The sequence below is a fragment of the Triturus cristatus genome, chromosome 1_1 (assembly GCF_964204655.1).
Source record: "Triturus cristatus chromosome 1_1, aTriCri1.1, whole genome shotgun sequence".
In the NCBI taxonomy this organism is placed as follows: Eukaryota; Metazoa; Chordata; class Amphibia; order Caudata; family Salamandridae; genus Triturus; species Triturus cristatus.
Genome location: NC_140579.1, coordinates 945,245,721 through 945,267,550, shown reverse-complemented (window position 1 = coordinate 945,267,550; position 21,830 = coordinate 945,245,721).

Below are 21,830 nucleotides of genomic sequence, written 5' to 3'. Positions count from 1 at the left end.
TTCACTGGACCGACCACAGCTGCATCCACTTCAACTTCAGGAAAGCCACATCTCACCACCGCCCGCAACAAGCACCCCGTAGATGCTGGAGCAAGATCACCACCGACCAGCTCACCACCTCCCTGAGCCAAAACCTACCCCCCTACACTACGGACCCCAACGAATCAGCCCTCAACCTCACACAGTGGATCACCAACTGCGCCGACGCCCTCGCACCACTGAAGAACCCCTCCCAGCAACTCTGACAGCAAGAAAGCCTCATGGTTCACCAACGATCTCAAAGACTCCAAAAAATCCTGCCGTACCCTCGAGCAAACTTGGCACAACGACCAGTCATCAGGAAACATGACAGCCCTCAAGACCGCCATCCGCAAACACCACCAGCTGATCCGCACCACCAAAAGGGCAGCTTTCAGAGACCGACTGGACAACAACTCCCACAACAGCAAGGAACTCTTCAGTATCGTCAAAGAGCTCTCCAACCCCAGCGCCAGCAACAGCGACATCACATCATCACAAGACCTCTGCGACTCACTCGCAACATTCTTCCACCGAAAGATCGCCGACATCCACGACAGCTTCGGCCCCCACACCACGTACCCTCCCACCGAGTCTACCCCCCCACCACCACCCTCTGCACCTGGAACCCCGTCAGCACAGAAGACACCACCCACACGATGAACTCCATCCACTCCGGCTCCCCAGCGGACCCCTGCCCACACCACATCTTCAACAAAGCCGACTCCATCATCGCACCCAACTCCGGGACATCATCAACAACTCCTTCACATCCGCCACCTTCCCGGAGAGCTGGAAGCATGCAGAGATCAGCGCCCTCCTGAAATAACCCACCGCGGATCCCACAGACCTCAAGAACTTCCGCCCCATCTCGTTCCTCCCCTTCCCAGCCAAAGTCATCGAGAAGACCGTCAACAAACAGCTGACCACCTTCCTCGAGACGAACGACTCCCTCGACCCATCGCAGTCCAGATTCCGAGCGAACCACAGCACCGAGACCGCCCTCATCGCAGCCACTGACAACATCAGGGCCCTGCTGGACAACGGTGAAACGGCCGCCGTCATCCTCCTCGACCTGTCGGCCGCATTCAACACCATCTGCCACCGCACCCTGTCAACCCGTCTCCACCCCGCCGGGGTCCAAGGGAAGGCCCTGGAATGGCTCACCTCCTTCCTCGCCAACAGAACCCAGAGAGTCCGTCTCCCACCCTTCCTCGCAGCGCCCACCAAGATCATCTGCGGCGTACCCCAAGGATCCTCACTCAGCCCAACCCTCTTCAATGTCTACATGAGCCCCCTCGCAGCCATTGCATGCAAACACAACATCAACATCATCTCCTACGCCGACGACAACCAACTGATCCTCTCCCTCACCAACGACCCCGCCACCGCCAAAGCCAGCTTCCTGGAAGGAATGAAAGACATCGCGGAATGGATGAAGCTCAGCCGTCTGAAGCTGAACTCAGACAAAACGGAAGTCCTCATCCTCGGTCCATCCCCCTCTGCCTGGGACAACTCCTGGTGGCCCCCCGCCCTGGGAACCGCCCCCAAGCCCACGGACCACGCACGCAACCTGGGATTCATCCTTGACTCCTCCCTCACAATGACCAAACAAGTCAACGCCGTTACATCTTCCTGCTTCAACACCCTCCGCATGCTCCGTAAGATCTTCTGCTGGATCCCCACCGGAACCAGGAAGACGGTAACCCAGGCCCTCGTGACCAGCCTCCTGGACTACGGGAACGCCCTCTACGCCGGGACCACCGCCAAACTTCAGAAAAAACTCCAGCGAATACAGAACGCATCTGCTCGACTCATCCTGGACATCCCCCGACACAGCCACATCTCGGCCCACCTGAGAGACCTGCACTGGCTCCCCGTCAACAAGAGGATCACCTTCAGACTCCTCACCCACGCACACAACGCTCTCCACGACCTGGGCCTCGAATACCTCAAAAGCCGCCTAACGTTCTACACACCTACCCGCCAGCTCCGCTCCGCCAGCCTCGCCCTCGCCACAGTCCCACGGATTTGCAGAACCACGACCGGAAGAAGATCCTTCTCCTACCTGGCGGCCAAGACGTGGAACTCCCTCCCAACCCACCTACGAATGACCCAGGACCATCTCTCCTTCAGGAGGCACCTCAAGACCTGGCTTTTCGAGCAGTAGCGGCACCCCTCCCCCACCCCCCCAGCGCCTTGAGACCCTCGCGGGTGAGTAGCACGCTCTATAAATGTGATTGATTGATTGATTGATTAAACCCTCAAAACACTACCTCCAGCACGGCCCCCTACACTACTCAAACACCACTGCACTACCCTAAACCCTAAAACACTACCCCCAGCATGGCCATCTACACTACACAAACAACACTGCACTACCCTGAAACCTAAAACACTAACCCCCAGCACGACCCCCTACACTACCCAAACACCACTGCACTAACTTAAACCCTAAAACACTACCCCCAGCATGACAACCTACACTACCCAAACACCACTGCACTACCCTAAACCTGAATTCTAACCCCAGCACGACACCGCACACTACACCTACACCACTGCACTACCCTAAAACACTAACCCAGCACAAGCCCTACACTACGCAAACACCACTGCACTGCACTAAACCCTAAAACACTACCCCAGCCCCACCCACTGCACTACCCAAACACCACTGCATTAAACTAAACCATAAAACACTACCCCCAGCATGACCCCCTACATTACCCAAACACCACTGCAGTACCCTTAACCCTAAGACACGACCCCCAGCATTACCCCTACACTACACAAACACCAGTGCACTACCCTAAACCCTAAATCTACCACCAGCATTACCCCGTATACTACACACACACCAATGCACTACCTTAAACCCTAAAACATGACCCGCTACACTACACAAACACCTCTGCACTACATTAAACCCTAAAACACTACCCCAGCACGACCCACTACACTACACAGACACCACTGCGCTAACCTAAACCATAAAACACTACCACCAGCACGACCACCTACACTACACAAACACCACTGCGCTACCCTAAACCATAAAACACTACCACCAGCACGATCCCCTACACTACCCAAACACCGCTGCGCTGCCTTAAACCCTATACTACCCCCAGCACTACACTACCCAAACACCACTGCACTGCCCTAAACCCTAAATCAACTTCTAGCACAACCCCATACACTACACAAATACCACTGCAATATTCTAAACCCTAAAACATTACCCCCAGCATCATCCCCTACACTAGCCGAACACCACTGCACTACCCTAAACCCTAAATCAACTTCTAGCACAACCCCATACACTACACAAATACCACTGCAATATTCTAAACCCTAAAACATTACCCCCAGCATCATCCCCTACACTAGCCGAACACGACTGCGCTACCCTAAACCCTAAAACACTACCCCAGCACGACCCACTACACTACCCGAACACCACTGCGTTACACTAAACCCAAAAACACTACCCCAGCACAACTCCCTACACTACCCGAACACAAATGCGCTACCCTAAACCCTAAAACAACCCCCAGCATCACCCCCTACAATATACGAACACCACTGCGCTACCCCAAACCCTAAATCTACCCCCGGCACGACCCCCTACACTACCCAAACACCACTGCGCTACCCTAAAACACTACCCTCAGCACGACCCCCTACAATACACGAACACCACTGCACTACCCTAAACCCTAAAACACTGCCCCCAGCACGACCACCTACACTACCCGAACACAACTGCACTATCCTAAACCCTAAAACACTCCCCCCATCATGACCCCTATACTACCCGAACACCACTGCATTGTCCTATCCCTAAAACACTACCCACAGCACAACCCCCTACACTACCAGAACACCACTGCACTGCCTTAAACCCTAAAACTCTACCCCCAGCATGACCTCCTACACTACACAAACACCACTGCACTACCCTAAACCTTAACTCTACCCCCAGCACGACCCCCATACACTACATAAACACCACTGCACTGCCCTAAACCCTAAATCTACCCCCAGCATGACCTCTACACTACACAAATACCACTGCACTGCCCTAAACCCTACATCTACCCCCAGCATGACCCCCTACACTACACAAATACCACTGAACAGTCCTAAACCCAAAAACACTGCCCCCGGCATGACCCCCTACACTACCCAAACACCACTGCACTGTCCTAAACCCTAAAAAACTACCCCAAGCATGACCCCTACACTACCCAACACCACTGCACTGCTCTTATTCCTAAAACACTATCCCCTACACTACCCAAACACCACAGCACAGCCCTAAACCCTAAAACACTACCCCCAGCATGGTCCCCCTACAATCCCAAAACAACACTGCACTGCCATAAACCCTAAAACACTACCCCAGCACGACCCCATACACTACAAAAACACCACTGCACTGCCCTAAATCATAAATCTACCCCCAGCACCACCCCCTACACTATGCAAACACTACTGCACTGCCCTAAACCCTAAAACACTACCCCCAGCACGACCTCCTACACTACACAAACACCACTGCACGAAACCATAAATCTACACCCAGCACGACCCCCTACACTACCCAAAAACCACTGCACTGCCCTAAACCATAAAACAGTATCCCAGAATGACCCTCTACACTATACAAACACCACTGCAGTACCCTAAACCCTAAAACACTACACCCAGCACAACCGCCTACACTTCCCAAAAACCGCTGCACTACACTAAACCCTAAAACACGACCCCCTACACTACACAAACACCACTGCACTACCTAAACCCTAAAACACTACCCCCAGCACGACCCCCTACACTACACAAACACATCTTCACTACCCTAAACCACTACCCCTACACTACACAAACACCACTACACTAACCTAAACCCTAAAACACTACCACCAGCACTATCCCTACACTACACAAACACCATTGTGCTACCCTAAACCCTAAAATGCTACCCCCAGCACGACCCCCTACACTACCCAAACACCACTGCGCTACACTAAACCCTAAATTGCTAGCCCCAGCATGACCCCTTACACTACCCAAACACCAATGCGCTATCCTAAACCCTAAAACGCTACCCCCAGCTCGACCCCCTACACTTCACAAACACCACTGCACTGCCCTAAACCCTAAAATGCTACCCCCAGCATGACCCCCTGCACTACACAAACACCACTGCACTGCCCTAAACCCTAAAACTCTACCCCGCACGACCCCCTACACTACACAAATACCACTGCACTGCCCTAAACCCTAACTCTACCCCCAGCACGACCCCCTACACTACACAGACACCAATGCACTGTCCTAAACCCTAAATCTACCCCAGCACGACCTCTACACTACACAAACACCACTGCACTGCCCTAAACCCTAAATCTACCCCAGCACGACCCCTACACTACTAAACACCACTGCACTGCCCTAAACTCTAAAACACCACCCCAGCACGATCCCCTACACTACCCAAACTCCACTGCACTGCCCTAATCCCTAAAACTCTTCCCCAGCACAGTCCCCCTACACTATCCAAACACCACTACACTGCCCTAAACCTACCCCCCAGCATGACCCCTACACTATCCAAACACCACTAATCTGCCCTAAACCCTAAAACGCTACCCCTGCATGACCCCTATACTACACAATCACCACTGCACTACCCTAAACCACTACCCCTACACTACACAAACACCACCGCACTACCCTAAACCCTAAAACACTACACCCAGCACTACCCCTACACTACACAAACACCACTGCAATACCCTGAACCCTAGAAACGCTACCCCCAGCACTACCCCTACACTACACAAACACCACTGCACTACCCTAAACCCTAAAATGCTACCCCTAGCATGACCCCCTTCACTACACAAACACCACTGCACTACCATAAACCCTAAAGCGCTACCCCCAGCACGACCCCCTACACTCCCCAAACACCACTGTGCTACCCTAAACCCTAAAACGCTTACCCCAGCACAACGCCCTACACTCCCCAAACACCACTGTGCTACCCTAAACCCTAAATCTACCCCCAGCACAACCCCCTACACTACACAAACACCACTGCACTACTCAACCCTAAATATACCCCAGCACGACCCCCTACACTACACAAACACCACTGCACTACCCTAAATCCTAAAACACTACCCTCTACACTACCCAAACACCACTGCACTACCCTAAACCCTAAAACACTACCCCCCAGCAGGACCCCCTACACTACCCAAACACCACTGTGCTTTCCTAATCCCTGAAACACTACCCCCAGCAGGACCCCCTACACTACAGTACCACTGCACTACCGTAAACCCTAAAACACTACCCCCAGCATGAGACACTACACAAACACCACTGCACTACCCTAAACTCTAAATCTTACCCCAGCACGACCCCCTCCCCTACACTACACAAACACCACTGCACTACCCTAAACCCTAAATCTATCCCCAGCACAACCTCCTACACTACACGAACATCACTGCACTGCCCAAACCCTAAAACACTATCCCCAGCACGACCCCTACACTACCCAAACACCACTGCACTACCCTAAACCCTAAAACATGACCCCCTACACTACCCAAACACCACTGCACTACCCTAAACCCTAAAACACTACCCCCAGCACGACACCCTACACCAGCCAAACACCACTGCACTACCCTAAACCCTAAAACACTATCCCTAGCACGACCCCCTACACTACCCAAACACCACTGCACTATCCTAAACCCTAAAACAATACCCCCAGCACGACCCCCTAAACTACACAAAACACCACTGCACTACCCTAAACCCTAAGACACTATCCCCAGCATGACCCCCTACACTACCCAAACACCACTGCACTACCCTAAACCCTAAAACACTACCCCAGCAAGACCCCCTACACTACCCAAACACCACTGCACTACCCTAAACCCTAAAACACTACCCCCAGCACGACACCCTACACTACCCAAACACCACTGCACTACTCTAAACCCTAAAACATGACCCCCTACACTACACAAACACCACTGCACTACCCTAATCCCTAAAACAGTATCCCCAGCACAACCCCCTAAACTACACAAACACCACTGCACTACCCTAAACCCTAAAACAGTACCCCCAGCACGACCCCCTAAACTACACAAACACCACTGCACTACCCTAAACCCTAGAAAAGCAATCACCACACCATGCCCAATCCCCCTTCCTTCTCACTCCTCGTGGTTCCTCTCTCCTTGTGGTTCCTGCTTCAAGTCGTCTCTGAGGGGCGGTGCACGTCGTTTTGAGGAAACGGAACAGCCTCTGTTTCCTTACAACAACGTGGATCGTCTGCAATTTTTTTAGAATGCATGGTCATTTACCATACATACCTTTACTACGAAATTTGTTGTAAAGGCATGCGTGGGAAATGACCATACGTTCTAACAAAATGCATAGTAATGACTTCGCGATGTACAACACATGCCTGATAATGCATGCGTTGTAATGGTATCGTGAAGTAAAAAAGTCATTGTAACGGCTGTTTACCGATCAAAGCTGGCCCCTGTTCTACAGTGAGTCATTTAATTGATAAATTAGGAGGAAGGAATGTTTTTTCTTTTACCGAAAAGTGCATTCCTGGCTGTTGTATTGTGAAAGTGGCCACGTGGCCTGGTTTCACTTCCGGTGAGAGAGTGGAAGAGTCTGTTTGGATCTAAAAGAGTTCTGTTGTTGGAGGGGCCGACGCGACACGTCATCAGAAAACACAGCTAATGGAAAGCGTCCTCCCCGAAGTGTGGAGCAGTGCCATGAGAGGTCAACGAGTGTGCTTCCCACCGCAGTATGGCCGTACCGCGTGACCCATGTCCGCCTCCAGGTTCCCGGAGACAGAAGTGGCATCCATAGCAGGTCCTCTTGAAGACCTTTGTAGCACTAATTCTACATTTTGGAACTAGGGCATTTTAACCTCGTTCCTGCCAGATACAAAGAGAAGATCCTGTGTTATTCAGTGTCCTCGTTACCTTTTTTGTGGGTAGTGGTGCTTGTCACTTCTCTGCCCCGCTGGTGCAAACGACTGGGCTCCCCACCTCGTGTGCCATCTGCAGGGCCTCTGCCCTCGGATCACTGGTTTTGGTTTCTGGAGTGGCAACATAAACAGTTGCTCCCAAAGGAGTAGCCTGAAAACTTAGGTGAATATTCCTTGCGCCAGCATTCCGTGGAAATTCTTTCCTAGCTCTTCCACATCGACGAGGATGTCATAATTAGGGGTGTCACTGATGACATCTCAAATGACATCACTGATGACATTTGAGATGTCATCAGTGATGTCATGAGTGATGTCACTGACCATGTCATGAGTGATGTAATATGTGACGTCATCAGCAGTGCATTGCGGGGGCGCGAGTTATAGTTAGCTAAACTAACTATAGCAGGGGAATTTCTAGGGTTTTGTACGAGGGAAATGTCCAGCTAACTATAACGCCCCTGAAACCTATGGTTTTTTCAGTGAATTTCTAAGGTTTTTTAAATGCCAATTCCTAACTATAACGCCCCTGAAACCCTTGGTTTTTTCAGTGAATTTCAAAGGTTTTTTAAATGCCAATTCCTAACTATAACGTGCATGAAACCTATGGTTTTTTCAGTGAATTTCAAAGGTTTTTTAAATGCTAATTCCTAGCTATATCAGGCCTGAAACCTATGTTTTTTTCAATGAATTTCAAAGGTTTTTTAAATGCTAATTCCAATCTATAACTTATCTCTGAAGATATCATGTTTAATGATTTTGATTGGATTTCTATATGTTTGAGGCATATGAGCTGCAGATTACACACTTTTGCATAGATCGCCATCTGGTGTTGGGCCCGGATGTTTGCAGTTTGTTTTTCCTCTTGGAAAGTCTTTGGAAGTCACGAGGTCGGTGACTCCTCCCTTGGATCGTATTGCGCATGGGCTTCGGCTCCATCCTCAGATTGTTTTTTTCCGCCATCGGGCTCGGATGTAATACTTCGCGCTCCGGTTCCGAACATTTCCAGTTCGACGATCGAAGCGGAATCCTCGCTCATCGCGGTATTGTTCAGATCCTGATCTCCTCAATCACCTTCTTTTCGACACACCTTCGATTTCAGTCATCGACGGCGGCCTTCGGGCCTATCCAAGCTCCGGTCCCGGCTGATGGAAAGAACTCCATTCAAGAAGTGCCCTCGATGTGGGTCCAAATTGCCCCACACCGATCTTCATGAGGTGTGCAACCTCTGCCTCTCCCCTGAACACGAGGCTCGAGACTGTCCCGCCTGCAAGTCTTTCAGATCGAAAAAGACTATTCGAGATCGAAGGGCCAGATGAAACATGGCGCACTCCTCGACCTCCGTTCCAGTCGACATCTTCGGGGACGACGTCGAAGCTCCGGGACAGCAGCACACCAAAGAGGACCTCGTCAGTGCTTCCGAAGCCGACGACTCGGATGTGGAGGACATCACCCCGGCGCAGAGGGTCGTGAGTACTATACCCCCTCCCAAACCCGCGCCGACACCCAAAAAGGCTTCGGTCATGCCTTCGCCTCCGGGCCTAGGCAAGACCAAAGACACTGCTTCAAACACCCCACCTTCGGGCCCGGTGAAGAAGCCTAATAAGCCTTCCGGCGGCTCGGGCTCGAGCCAGCCTGCCAGCGGTGCCGATAAAAACACTTTGGCACCGAAAAAGAAACCGGCCTCTACCTCGACACCGAGCTCCGCACCAAAGTCCTCGGTGTCGTAACCCAGCCTTTTGGTGCCGACCAAACATCATAAGGCCCTCGGCACCGACACTCCAGCGCCGAAGCCTACCTCGGCGCCGACCAAAAAATCGGAGGTTCCAAAAAAGCACGGCACGGACAAGCATAAAAAGCCATCGGCCCCGAAACCTTCGGCGCCGACCGAACAAACATTGTCTCAGGAACTGTTTACACCGGATTCTTTCCAAAAGACACTTACCAAGGATCCAAAAACTGGACATTTGGCACTTTCTACTAAAAAGAGACATTTGGACAAGCCGGCTCTGCCTCCACCTCCAAAGAGGAAAGACTGTGCTACCTCCCCTTTCAGAGTGCCTTCCCCACCTCCTCCACCTCCTCCACCCTTTCCACCTCTGCCCTCTCCGCCTTCTCCACCCCTGCCTCAACGCTCTCCGACCCCGTCTCCAGACCATGATGATCAGGGGGACCCATACTACGATCCAGGGGATGTGCCACAAGACCCCACCCCTACAGGATCCCCAGACCCATGGGACAATTATAATAATCCAGACATTCCAGATGTCCCACAAGATGACCTTTATCCATCCAGGCCATCTCCACCAGAAGACTCATTAGGTTTTCACCACCTACTTCAGAGGGCAGCACATTATCACGGGGTAGAGCTACACACTGACCCAGTAGAGGAAGATTTCCTCCTCGACACTTTTGATACCGCACATAGGTCTACTTCTATACTACCTATGCTCAAGGGGGTAATAAAACATGCGCCAGAGGTTTTTAAAGACCCAGTCAGGGCTAGGGTCCTTAACCCACGCATAGAGAAGAAGTATAAAGCTGCCCCCACAGATCCTGCCTATATCAAAGGGCCAGCGCCACTGGATTTCCTAGTGGTCTGCACTGCACGGAAGAGGTCAAACTCCCAGGCATCAGGCGAAGCACCACCACCTGACAAGGCGTCAAAGCTACTGGACGCATCAGGAAAGCGCACTGCATCACAGGCAGCCAATATATGGCGTATCGCCAACACTCAAGCGCTATTGGCCAGATACGACAGGGCGCATTATGATGAACTAGAAACCATCATGCACCATCTCCCAGAAAGATACAAAAATAGGGCCAATGAGTTAATTCAAGAGGGTAAGACCATAACTAACACCTCTATACGCTGTGCCTTAGACGCAGCAGACACAGCATCCAGGGCCATTAACACTAGCGTCCTCCTCCGTCGCCATGCTTGGCGGAGAGTTTCAGGCTTTAAACCCGAGGTACAAGCCTCCATATTAAATCATCCATTTGATCAGGAACATCTATTCAGCCCAAAGGTAGATGAGGCCCTCGAGAAGATGAAGAAGGACACAGATACGGCGAAATCTATGGGAGCCCTGCAGTCACACCCTCCTAGGCGCTCCTTTCGCCGCTCTTCCTTTCGGGGCACGGCCAGAGGCTACTCCTCAGATAGCGCGTCCACGTCCTACAAATCCCCTGCTCATTCCACCTTCACAAGGGGTTATCAAAGAGGCGGCTATAGAGGCAATAACAATAAAGGCAGAGGCAAAACAAATACCGCCCGCTCTGCCCCACCGCCTACCCAATGACTTCCCCCTGCTCCCTCCAGACCATTCCACTCCGGTCGGGGGAAGGTTAAAAAATTTCCTTCACGTCTGGGAGACCATCACATCTGTTGGACTTGGCCCTTTTTCCCTGATTTTTTTTCGTTTTACAGTGTTAAGGTGCAGGTGCTCCCTTCTCCCAAGATGGCTGCCACAGACCCCTGCTACTGCAGGGTGGTCGTTTTTCATAGTAGCACCCTAGCTGCCAGGAGCTGGCTGGGACCCACAACAATGTTGCGACACCAGCCCGCCTTTTTGTCCCATAAGTAGAGTGGGGAAGCTCCTGGAAGATGCTGGAACCTTCTAGAAGGGAGGTGGGGTTTTACTTTTGCCGCCTTGGCTAGAGGTCACCTGACCTAGGGCTACTTAAGAGTGGGAGGGAAACTTTTGTGGTGAGTTGGCCATTGGGGTGAAGCAGAGCTGGAAGAATCCACCAGGAGTGTAGGCGGTAGGGCCTAGCCAGGGACTTATGCCTCTGAGAGTGACAGGATTTAGGTACTGCCTCTTAAGTGAGTGAGGTGCCCTGTGAATCCCACTGATCTTGCCCAGTAGTAGGAGGACCCAGAGACTCTCTGCCAGCCTGACTAGGAAGGACCTAGTCGCCCTCTCCATTCCTACCCCTGTAACAGAACCCCTTAAGGGCGCCAGATACATCTGCGCCAAAAGACTTCATCTGTCAACTGAGAACTGAAACCTAACTTTAAGAACTGAGACTGCATGACAAGAGCGAGCTGTAAGCCTTGAATGCCAGAGCTGAGACTGCGTGTCCAAGCTAACCTATTGAACTAATTGCTAAACCGATTGCCAAGCCACCGGGGATCGACCAGGTACTAGCGCTGTGACCCCCGCGCTCCCTGCCCTGGTCTGGGACCCCCGGCAGTGTGCTCCGTTGAGCACTTTACCCCATCCTTAATTTGAGCCCCCCCCTGCGACGACGAAGCCAGCGCGCTCACCGCCGCGGCCTGGAGGCCTGGAGAAGTGCCCTGCTGTGTCGCGAGGCCCAGGCGAAGCCCGGGGCCCCGTCGCTGCCGTCGCAGCCGTGTGAGGAGGTGCGCAAGGTCGGGGCCGAGTTCCCCCAACGTCGTGAGGACGGACGCCTGCTGACGCCGAGACGGAGGTAAGCCCGGAGGCCGAGATCCCCCCTGGTGCACCCCCTGCTGGTCTGGAAACCACACCGCACTTGGCCCGGGTTGTCCCCTCCGTGGGAGTCCCCTCCCCTGCCTGCGCGACGGAGAGACCCCGCCGAGGGATCCTGTCCGTGTCCCCCCTTTGGTAATACTGAGCGCGGTGCTCTGTGAACTGCACCGGAGCATAGGGACCCGCTCCTCAAGTCCGGTCACCCTCCCCGCTGGAAGCCGCCCAAAGAACTGACTGACATTACCCTCGTGTGGCGCTTCACGCCACCGACCCTGCTTCCCCAGCCGGAGAGACCGGGACTGCGAGTAACCCACTGTGTTATATGCTCTGCTCGAAAGTAGATTACATGCCAAGGAATGCGAGTAGCGCACTGTGTTATATGCTCTGCTCGAAAGTAAATTACATGCCAAGGAATGCGAGTAGCGCACTGTGTTATATGCTCTGCTCGAAAGTAGATTACATGCCAAGGAACGCGAGTAGCGCACTGTGTTATATGCTCTGCTCGAAAGTAAATTACATGCCAAGGAATGCGAGTAGCGCACTGTGTTATATGCTCTGCTCGAAAGTAAATTACATGCCAAGGAATGCGAGTAGCGCACTGTGTTATATGCTCTGCTCGAAAGTAAATTACATGCCAAGGAATGCGAGTAGCGCACTGTGTTATATGCTCTGCTCGAAAGTAAATTACATGCCAAGGATGCTCGAAATTAATGATATGCAACTGATTACGAGTAACGCGTTGTGATAACTGTTCTACGCGAACGTTTCCATATGCAACTGATTGCGCGTAGCGCTGTGTTTTATATGCCTTGCTTCACAGTACTAGGGGCCAGTGGTCACGAGGAGCGCTCAGTTCGACGGGCGCCATGTTGATGAACCCAATGTTCCCCCTTACAAGTAGTGCGCTGTGTTAGACGGCCTGTTCAGGGAAAGACTTTACATAAGCGCGCACAGCGCTAGAATCTCCCGCATTTAACCCGCGGGTGGGGGTACATGAACGAGGTTAGGCACTGCATAGATATCACCAAGAGTGTCGCATGTACTGAACGATGGTATTATGATTCATTTATTACCTTGTTATTTCCTGAACTGCAACTGACCAGCTATACTTGGATAAACTTGAAGTATTTGCATAATTTAAAAGGTGTGGCGTCCCTTATTGTGTGTGACTCTAGTCCATGAGAAGCGTGTGGTGTATGGTTGCTTAACACATAGCCCTCTGATTGCCTGACCGGCTCGCGCCACGTTACCGCCCTTAGGGCCTGGTGAACCCAGGTTCCTACATTGGTGGCAGCGGTGGGATCCTTGGGACTTGTGACCATACAGCACCCTTCCGTGATGCGAAGGGCGCCACAATTAAACGCCTGTTGTGTTCCAAAGCTCTAAAAACATTGATTGCTGCATTGTTAGTTCCACTGTCCAGGTTGAGAGTGCAAGAAGCCTGGTGAGCCGGTAACTGTTGCCTATACCCTAGTAATTTTCTCCTTAGTGTCTAGGTCCCCACCTGCCAGAATGGAATCCCGGTTAGCTGACCTCGAGGGGTACACAGTGAAGCAACTAAGGGAGTTCGCGCAGGAGTTGGGGGTGCCTGGGATGCGGAGGGCCAAAGCGCCGGAACTCCGTACCGCCATTAGGGCATGGGTAGAAGCCCACCCAGAAGGGAGAGGGGATGAGGGACAGGAGGCGCCAGATGCACCTCAGGAGGAGAGCGCCCAGGAAGTCCTAGACATCGTAAACATAGAGGAGTCTGAAAATGTGCCCCCAGGGAGACGTTCTGGGGCCAGTAGTAGGACAGGGTCTAGTAGGAGCGCGTCTCCAAAGGAGTATGAGGACAGAAGGGAAGAGAGGCAATTAAGATGGGAACTAGCCAAGTTGGAGCATGAAAAAGAAAGGGAAAGAGAGAATAAGAAATGGGCAATGGAGGAGAGGAGGATGGCGCACGAGCTTCGGATGAAGGAGTTGGAGCTGCGTGCCCTCCAGATGAGTGTGTCCAGTGAGGACACTGGTGGCAGCATACCGGAAGCTCCACAGGAGCTAGAAGTTTATTTACCCCAGGATGACATCACCAGGGTGTCTGAGGAGGCATTGGGGTGTGAACCTGAAGGGGGTGGTGCAGGGATCTCCCAACCCAGCGAGGTGGGAGAAGTGGCAGATAGCCCAGCTAGGTCCCAGGGAGAGAGGGTTGTAGGGCCTCACGACCTATCTATAGGAAGGCGTGAGACGGGGAGGTGTCCCGAGGTGCCCCAACCGCAGTCTCAGGGCCTGGAGAGTTCCGCAAGGGAGCCCCAGGTTGGGAGCCGAGGCTGTCCCGATGTGCCATCCAGTGCAGGGGAGCCCCTAGTGTCAGGAGGACCCAGGGCGACGGTAACCAGCGCGCCTGAGGTTCTGGGGTTGGCCCAGTCGCAGGGTTTAGATCCTGTGCTGGGATGCCAGGCTCAGGGGTTGCCTGACCTGGCGGGTGGGGCCTCTGTTAACAGGGTCCCACCGAAATTGACTTCCAGGGGTACCTTTCCCAGTGGGAGGGTGCGGAACTCTGGGAGGGGGTGCAGAGGGAGGAAGGTCTCGCCTCGGGCACCGACTCAGCCTAAGGGTTTAGACCCTAGGTTGACGAATCAGTTGAAGGGTCAAGGCCCTGTACTGAGGAGACAGTGGTGGTTTGAGGGTGCCTCGCAGGGTAGGGTGAGGAACCCCGGAAGGAGAGTTAGGGGGAGGAGAGCCTCGCCCCTGAAGGCTGGTCAGCCTAAGGGTGTGAACCCCAGGAGGAAGGACCAGAGGCAGTTTAGGGCTGCAAGGAGGAGGACCGGAGTGGTCAACAGACACTACAGGCCTGGGGCTACTGCCCCCCACTCCGCGAGATCACCCGGGCCAGAGACATCTGGACGGCCCAGGGGCCGGTCCTGGCCACAACTAGCTAGGGAGCCCCAGTGGGGTGGTTTAGTTGGTCCAGGGAGGTTTGTTAGGGAACCTTCGGGTTCCAGAGCGGAGGAGAACCTGCGGGTGCTCCTGCCGTTGCGGGCCTGCGTCCACCTTTTCTCGCCCCAAGCAGGGAAGACCATCAAGGCATTGATCGGTCTACCCTGGCTTTCGGCTGGAAGGGGGTTATGTTGGACTTGGCCCTTTTTCCCTGATTTTTTTTCGTTTTACAGTGTTAAGGTGCAGGTGCTCCCTTCTCCCAAGATGGCTGCCACAGACCCCTGCTACTGCAGGGTGGTCGTTTTTCATAGTAGCACCCTAGCTGCCTGGAGCTGGCTGGGACCCACAACAATGTTGCGACACCAGCCCGCCTTTTTGTCCCATAAGTAGAGTGGGGAAGCTCCTGGAAGATGCTGGAACCTTCTAGAAGGGAGGTGGGGTTTTACTTTTGCCGCCTTGGCTAGAGGTCACCTGACCTAGGGCTACTTAAGAGTGGGAGGGAAACTTTTGTGGTGAGTTGGCCATTGGGGTGAAGCAGAGCTGGAAGAATCCACCAGGAGTGTAGGCGGTAGGGCCTAGCCAGGGACTTATGCCTCTGAGAGTGACAGGATTTAGGTACTGCCTCTTAAGTGAGTGAGGTGCCCTGTGAATCCCACTGATCTTGCCCAGTAGTAGGATGACCCAGAGACTCTCTGCCAGCCTGACTAGGAAGGACCTAGTCGCCCTCTCCATTCCTACCCCTGTAACAGAACCCCTTAAGGGCGCCAGATACATCTGCGCCAAAAGACTTCATCTGTCAACTGAGAACTGAAACCTAACTTTAAGAACTGAGACTGCATGACAAGAGCGAGCTGTAAGCCTTGAATGCCAGAGCTGAGACTGCGTGTCCAAGCTAACCTATTGAACTAATTGCTAAACCGATTGCCAAGCCACCGGGGATCGACCAGGTACTAGCGCTGTGACCCCCGCGCTCCCTGCCCTGGTCTGGGACCCCCGGCAGCGTGCTCCGTTGAGCACTTTACCCCATCCTTAATTTGAGCCCCCCCCCCTGCGACGACGAAGCCAGCGCGCTCACCGCCGCGGCCTGGAGGCCTGGAGAAGTGTCCTGCTGTGTCGCGAGGCCCAGGCGAAGCCCGGGGCCCCGTCGCTGCCGTCGCAGCCGTGTGAGGAGGTGCGCAAGGTCGGGCCGAGTTCCCCCAACGTCGTGAGGACGGACGCCTGCCGACGCCGAGACGGAGGTAAGCCCGGAGGCTGAGATCCCCCCTGGTGCGCCCCCTGCTGGTCTGGAAACCACACCGCACTTGGCCCGGGTTGTCCCCTCCATGGGAGTCCCCTCCCCTGCCTGCGCGACGGAGAGACCCCACCGAGGGATCCTGTCCGTGTCCCCCCTTTGGTAATACTGAGCGCGGTGCTCTGTGAACTGCACCGGAGCATAGGGACCCGCTCCTCAAGTCCGGTCACCCTCCCCGCTGGAAGCCGCCCAAAGAACTGACTGACATTACCCTCGTGTGGCGCTTCACGGCACCGACCCTGCTTCCCCAGCCGGAGAGACCAGGACTGCGAGTAACCCACTGTGTTATATGCTCTGCTCGAAAGTAGATTACATGCCAAGGAATGCGAGTAGCGCACTGTGTTATATGCTCTGCTCGAAAGTAAATTACATGCCAAGGAATGCAAGTAGCGCACTGTGTTATATGCTCTGCTCGAAAGTAGATTACATGCCAAGGAACGCGAGTAGCGCACTGTGTTATATGCTCTGCTCGAAAGTAAATTACATGCCAAGGAATGCGAGTAGCGCACTGTGTTATATGCTCTGCTCGAAAGTAGATTACATGCCAAGGAATGCGAGTAGCGCACTGTGTTATATGCTCTGCTCGAAAGTAAATTACATGCCAAGGAATGCGAGTAGCGCACTATGTTATATGCTCTGCTCGAAAGTAAATTACATGCCAAGGAATGCGAGTAGCGCACTGTGTTATATGCTCTGCTCGAAATTAATGATATGCAACTGATTACGAGTAACGCGTTGTGATAACTGTTCTACGCGAACGTTTCCATATGCAACTGATTGCGCGTAGCGCTGTGTTTTATATGCCTTGCTTCACAGTACTAGGGGCCAGTGGTCACGAGGAGCGCTCAGTTCGACGGGCGCCATGTTGATGAACCCAATGTTCCCCCTTACAAGTAGTGCGCTGTGTTAGACGGCCTGTTCAGGGAAAGACTTTACATAAGCGCGCACAGCGCTAGAATCTCCCGCATTTAACCCGCGGGCGGGGGTACATGAACGAGGTTAGGCACTGCATAGATATCACCAAGAGTGTCGCATGTACTGAACGATGGTATTATGATTCATGTATTACCTTGTTATTTCCTGAACTGCAACTGACCAGCTATACTTGGATACACTTGAAGTATTTGCATAATTTAAACGGTGTGGCGTCCCTTATTGTGTGTGACTCTAGTCCATGAGAAGCGTGTGGTGTATGGTTGCTTAACACATAGCCCTCTGATTGCCTGACCGGCTCGTGCCACGTTACCGCCCTTAGGGCCTGGTGAACCCAGGTTCCTACAACATCAGACAGATGGGTGACCCAAATTATTCGTTCAGGGTACTGCCTAGAATTGACATCTACCCCCCCAACATTCCACCCAGGCAACGCCCAATGTCACAAGAACATTCCACGTTACTAAAACAGGAAATAATCTCCCTCCTACAAAAACAGGCGATAGAACAAGTCCCTGCCAATCAGCAAAATTTAGGGGTCTACTCCCTATATTTTCTGATACCAAAAAGAGACGAGACTCTACGACCTATCTTAGATCTCCGGCCTCTAAACACATACATACATTCGGACCATTTTCACATGGTAACACTTCAGCAGGTACTTCCGCTCCTCTCCCAAAACGACTTTCACACCACACTGGACTTGAAAGACGCATACTTTCACATTCCAGTACACCATGCTCACAGAAAGTACCTCAGATTTGTAGTGGACGGGCAACACTACCAGTTCAAAGTGCTCCCATTCGGGGTCACAACAGCACCAAGGGTATTCACCAAGTGCCTAGCGGTAGTGGCGGCACACCTCAGAAGACAGCACATTCACGTCTGCCCATATTTGGACGACTGGCTAATAAAAGCCACGTCCTACAACCAATGTGTACATCACACCGCCACTACCATCCAACTACTTCAACAGCTAGGCTTCACAGTGAACCACCAAAAGTCCCAGCTAATACCATCCCACACAAAGCAATACCTCGGTGCTACCATAGACACCTCAAAAGCCATAGCCTACCCCAATCCTGCCAGGATTGCAAGCATTCAGGCTTTGCGTCAAAGATTCATACCTGAACACTCTCTCCCAGCAAGAGTATTTATGCAACTGATAGGGATGATGGCCTCTTGCATTTTCATAGTGCCCCATGCAAGACTCCAGATGCGTCCACTCCAAGAGTGCTTAGCGCGCCAATGGAACCAGGCCCAGGGGCAACTGACAGATCTGGTGTTGGTAGACGGTCGCACCCATCGCTCTCTGCAGTGGTGGAACACCAGAAATCTTTCCGGAGGTCGACCGTTCCTGGACCCGGTTCCACAAATAATCCTAACAACAGACGCATCGCTCTCCGGCTGGGGAGCTCATCTACTACACCTCACAGTGCAGGGCACATGGACGCCGCAACAAAAGTTACTCCATATCAACCATCTAGAGTTACTGGCAATCTTTCTAGCCCTAAAATCCTTTCAGACACAGATTTTAGGCAAGGCAGTCCTTATTCGCACAGACAACATGACGGCCATGTACTACATTCAAAAACATGGCGCCACATACTCTCCACAGCTCTCTCAACTAGCACAGAGCATATGGAGATGGGCAATTCCACACAAAATCTTTCTCCTAGCCCAACATGTCCCAGGAGTCCAAAACACCATGGCAGATCTGCTCAGCAGACAGACGCAGCAGATCCACGAGTGGGAACTTCACCCGCAGGTTCTTCACCCGTTCTTTTAGATGTGGGGGCATCCACAGATAGACCTATTCGCCACCCACGAAAACAAAAAATGCCAAAGCTTCGCCGCCAGATACCCACACCCATTGTCCGAAGGCAATGCGATATGGATGAACTGGTCAGGCAAATTTGCGTACGCCTTTCCACCTCTCCCACTAATTCCATTAGTGGTGCGAAAGCTACAACAGCACTCCCTCACACTGATTCTAGTAGCTCCAACATGGGCCAGACAACCGTGGTACACCACGCTGCTGGAACTCTCGGTAGTGCCACACCAAAAGTTACACCTCTCACCATGCCTCCTAACCCAGAACCATGGAGAGATCAGACACCCGGACCCAGCTCAGCTCAACCTTGCGATCTGGCTCCTGAGATCCTAGAATTCGGATACCTTAACCTTCCCCCCGACTGTATGAACGTCATCAGAGAAGCTAGACGCCCTACCACTAGAGCCTGCTACGCTGCCAAGTGGAAAAGATTTGTTGTTTATTGCCATAACAACACAATCAACCCTCTAGACGCATCTATACAGCACATCATATGCTACTTACTCCATCTACAAAGGTGTAACCTAGCATATACATCCATTCGGCTACACCTTGCAGCAATTGCCGCTTACCTACAAAACAGACAGCACCTATCACTTTTCAGAGTGCCTGCCTTTAAAGCCTTCATGGAAGGCCTCAAACGGATAATTCCCCCCAGAGTACCACCCTCACCTGTGTGGAACTTAAATATAGTTCTCACAAGGCTAATGGGACCGCCTTTCGAACCTTTGCATAAATGCGAACTGCAATTTCTCACATGGAAAACAGCTTTCCTTGTAGCCATCACTTCCCTTAGAAGGGTCAGTGAGATACAAGCACTTACTATACAAGAACATTTTCTCCAAATGCACCCGAACAAGGTTGTCCTCCGTACCAACCCAAAATTCCTACCCAAAGTCATTTCACCCTTTCATCTAAACCAATCGGTAGAATTACCGGTTTTTTTCTCGCAACCTCAAACTGTTGCAGAAAGGGCTCTACACACACTGGATGCTAAAAGGGCCTTACTTTACTATATCCAGAGAACACAACCTTTTCAGAAAGACAAAACAACTGTTTGTCTCTTTCTCTCCACCACATAAAGGCAACCCCATTTCTAAATCAGGGATAGCTAGGTGTATTGTAAAATGCATACAGATTTGCTACCACAAAGCAAAACGCACGCTATCTGTTCCCCCTAAAGCCCACTCTACAAGAAAGATAGGGGCTTCTATGGCTTTTCTAGGGAACATCCCATTAGATGATATCTGCAAAGCAGCTACATGGTCAACACCGTACACTTTCACTAAACATTACTGTGTAGATGTGCAAACCAAGCAACAAGCTAGTGTGGGCCAGGCTGTACTAAAAACACTATTTCAAACCACTGCAACAGATACCGGTGGTCGCCGCTAGGGTTGGGAACTGCTATATAGTCTATGCAAAAGTGTGTAATCTGCAGCTCATATGCCTCGAACGGAATATGCTACTTACCAGTATGCATCTGTTCTTGGCATGTAGAGCTGCAGATCTACACACGCCCACCCGCCTCCCCGGCTACCTGTATCTGTTCCAGTCTATCTTATTTAGATACAACACACATGGGTTTCTTCACTGTTATTACTACGCTCCATCTTTCCCTGTTGGTGAAAAACAATCTGAGGATGGAGCCGAAGCCCATGCGCAATACGATCCAAGGGAGGAGTCACCGACCTCGTGACTTCCAAAGACTTTCCAAGAGAAAAAACAAACTGCAAACATCCGGGCCCAACACCAGATGGCGATCTATGCAAAAGTGTGTAGATCTGCAGCTCTACATACCAAGAACAGATGCATACTGGTAAGTAGCATATTCCTTTTCAAATTCAGCGTATCATTTCATTAATTACATTTTTGTTAAAATACTTTTTTATCACCATTTTTAAATTTATTTTTTCAATTAATTCTTTTAAAAATTAAAAAATATTATTTGAACTTAATGGGTTTTTCAAACATATCTTTTTATATTTTTCAAAATATTTTTTAACTATATGTGCAAAACTTTATTTTATATATTTTTTCAATGTTTTTGGATCTGCGCACCCTAAGCGCACCGTTCTCGATCCCTACGCGATAGCATCCGCGCATGGTATGTGGCGGGTACGTGGTTAGTGCGCGATTTCAATGCGACCGGTACGTGACTCCTAGCCTATACGCGACGCACGTAACGCGACGTTTACGTGCTTCCGCGATGCGTCATCTGCATCTATGACGCGGTAGGTCCGCGGATCCCGCGAAAAATTTAACATTTAAAAAAACATATTTATGTATTGCATGTGAATATTAATTGAAGACAAACTCTAAACTAGTCTTAAAACTAAT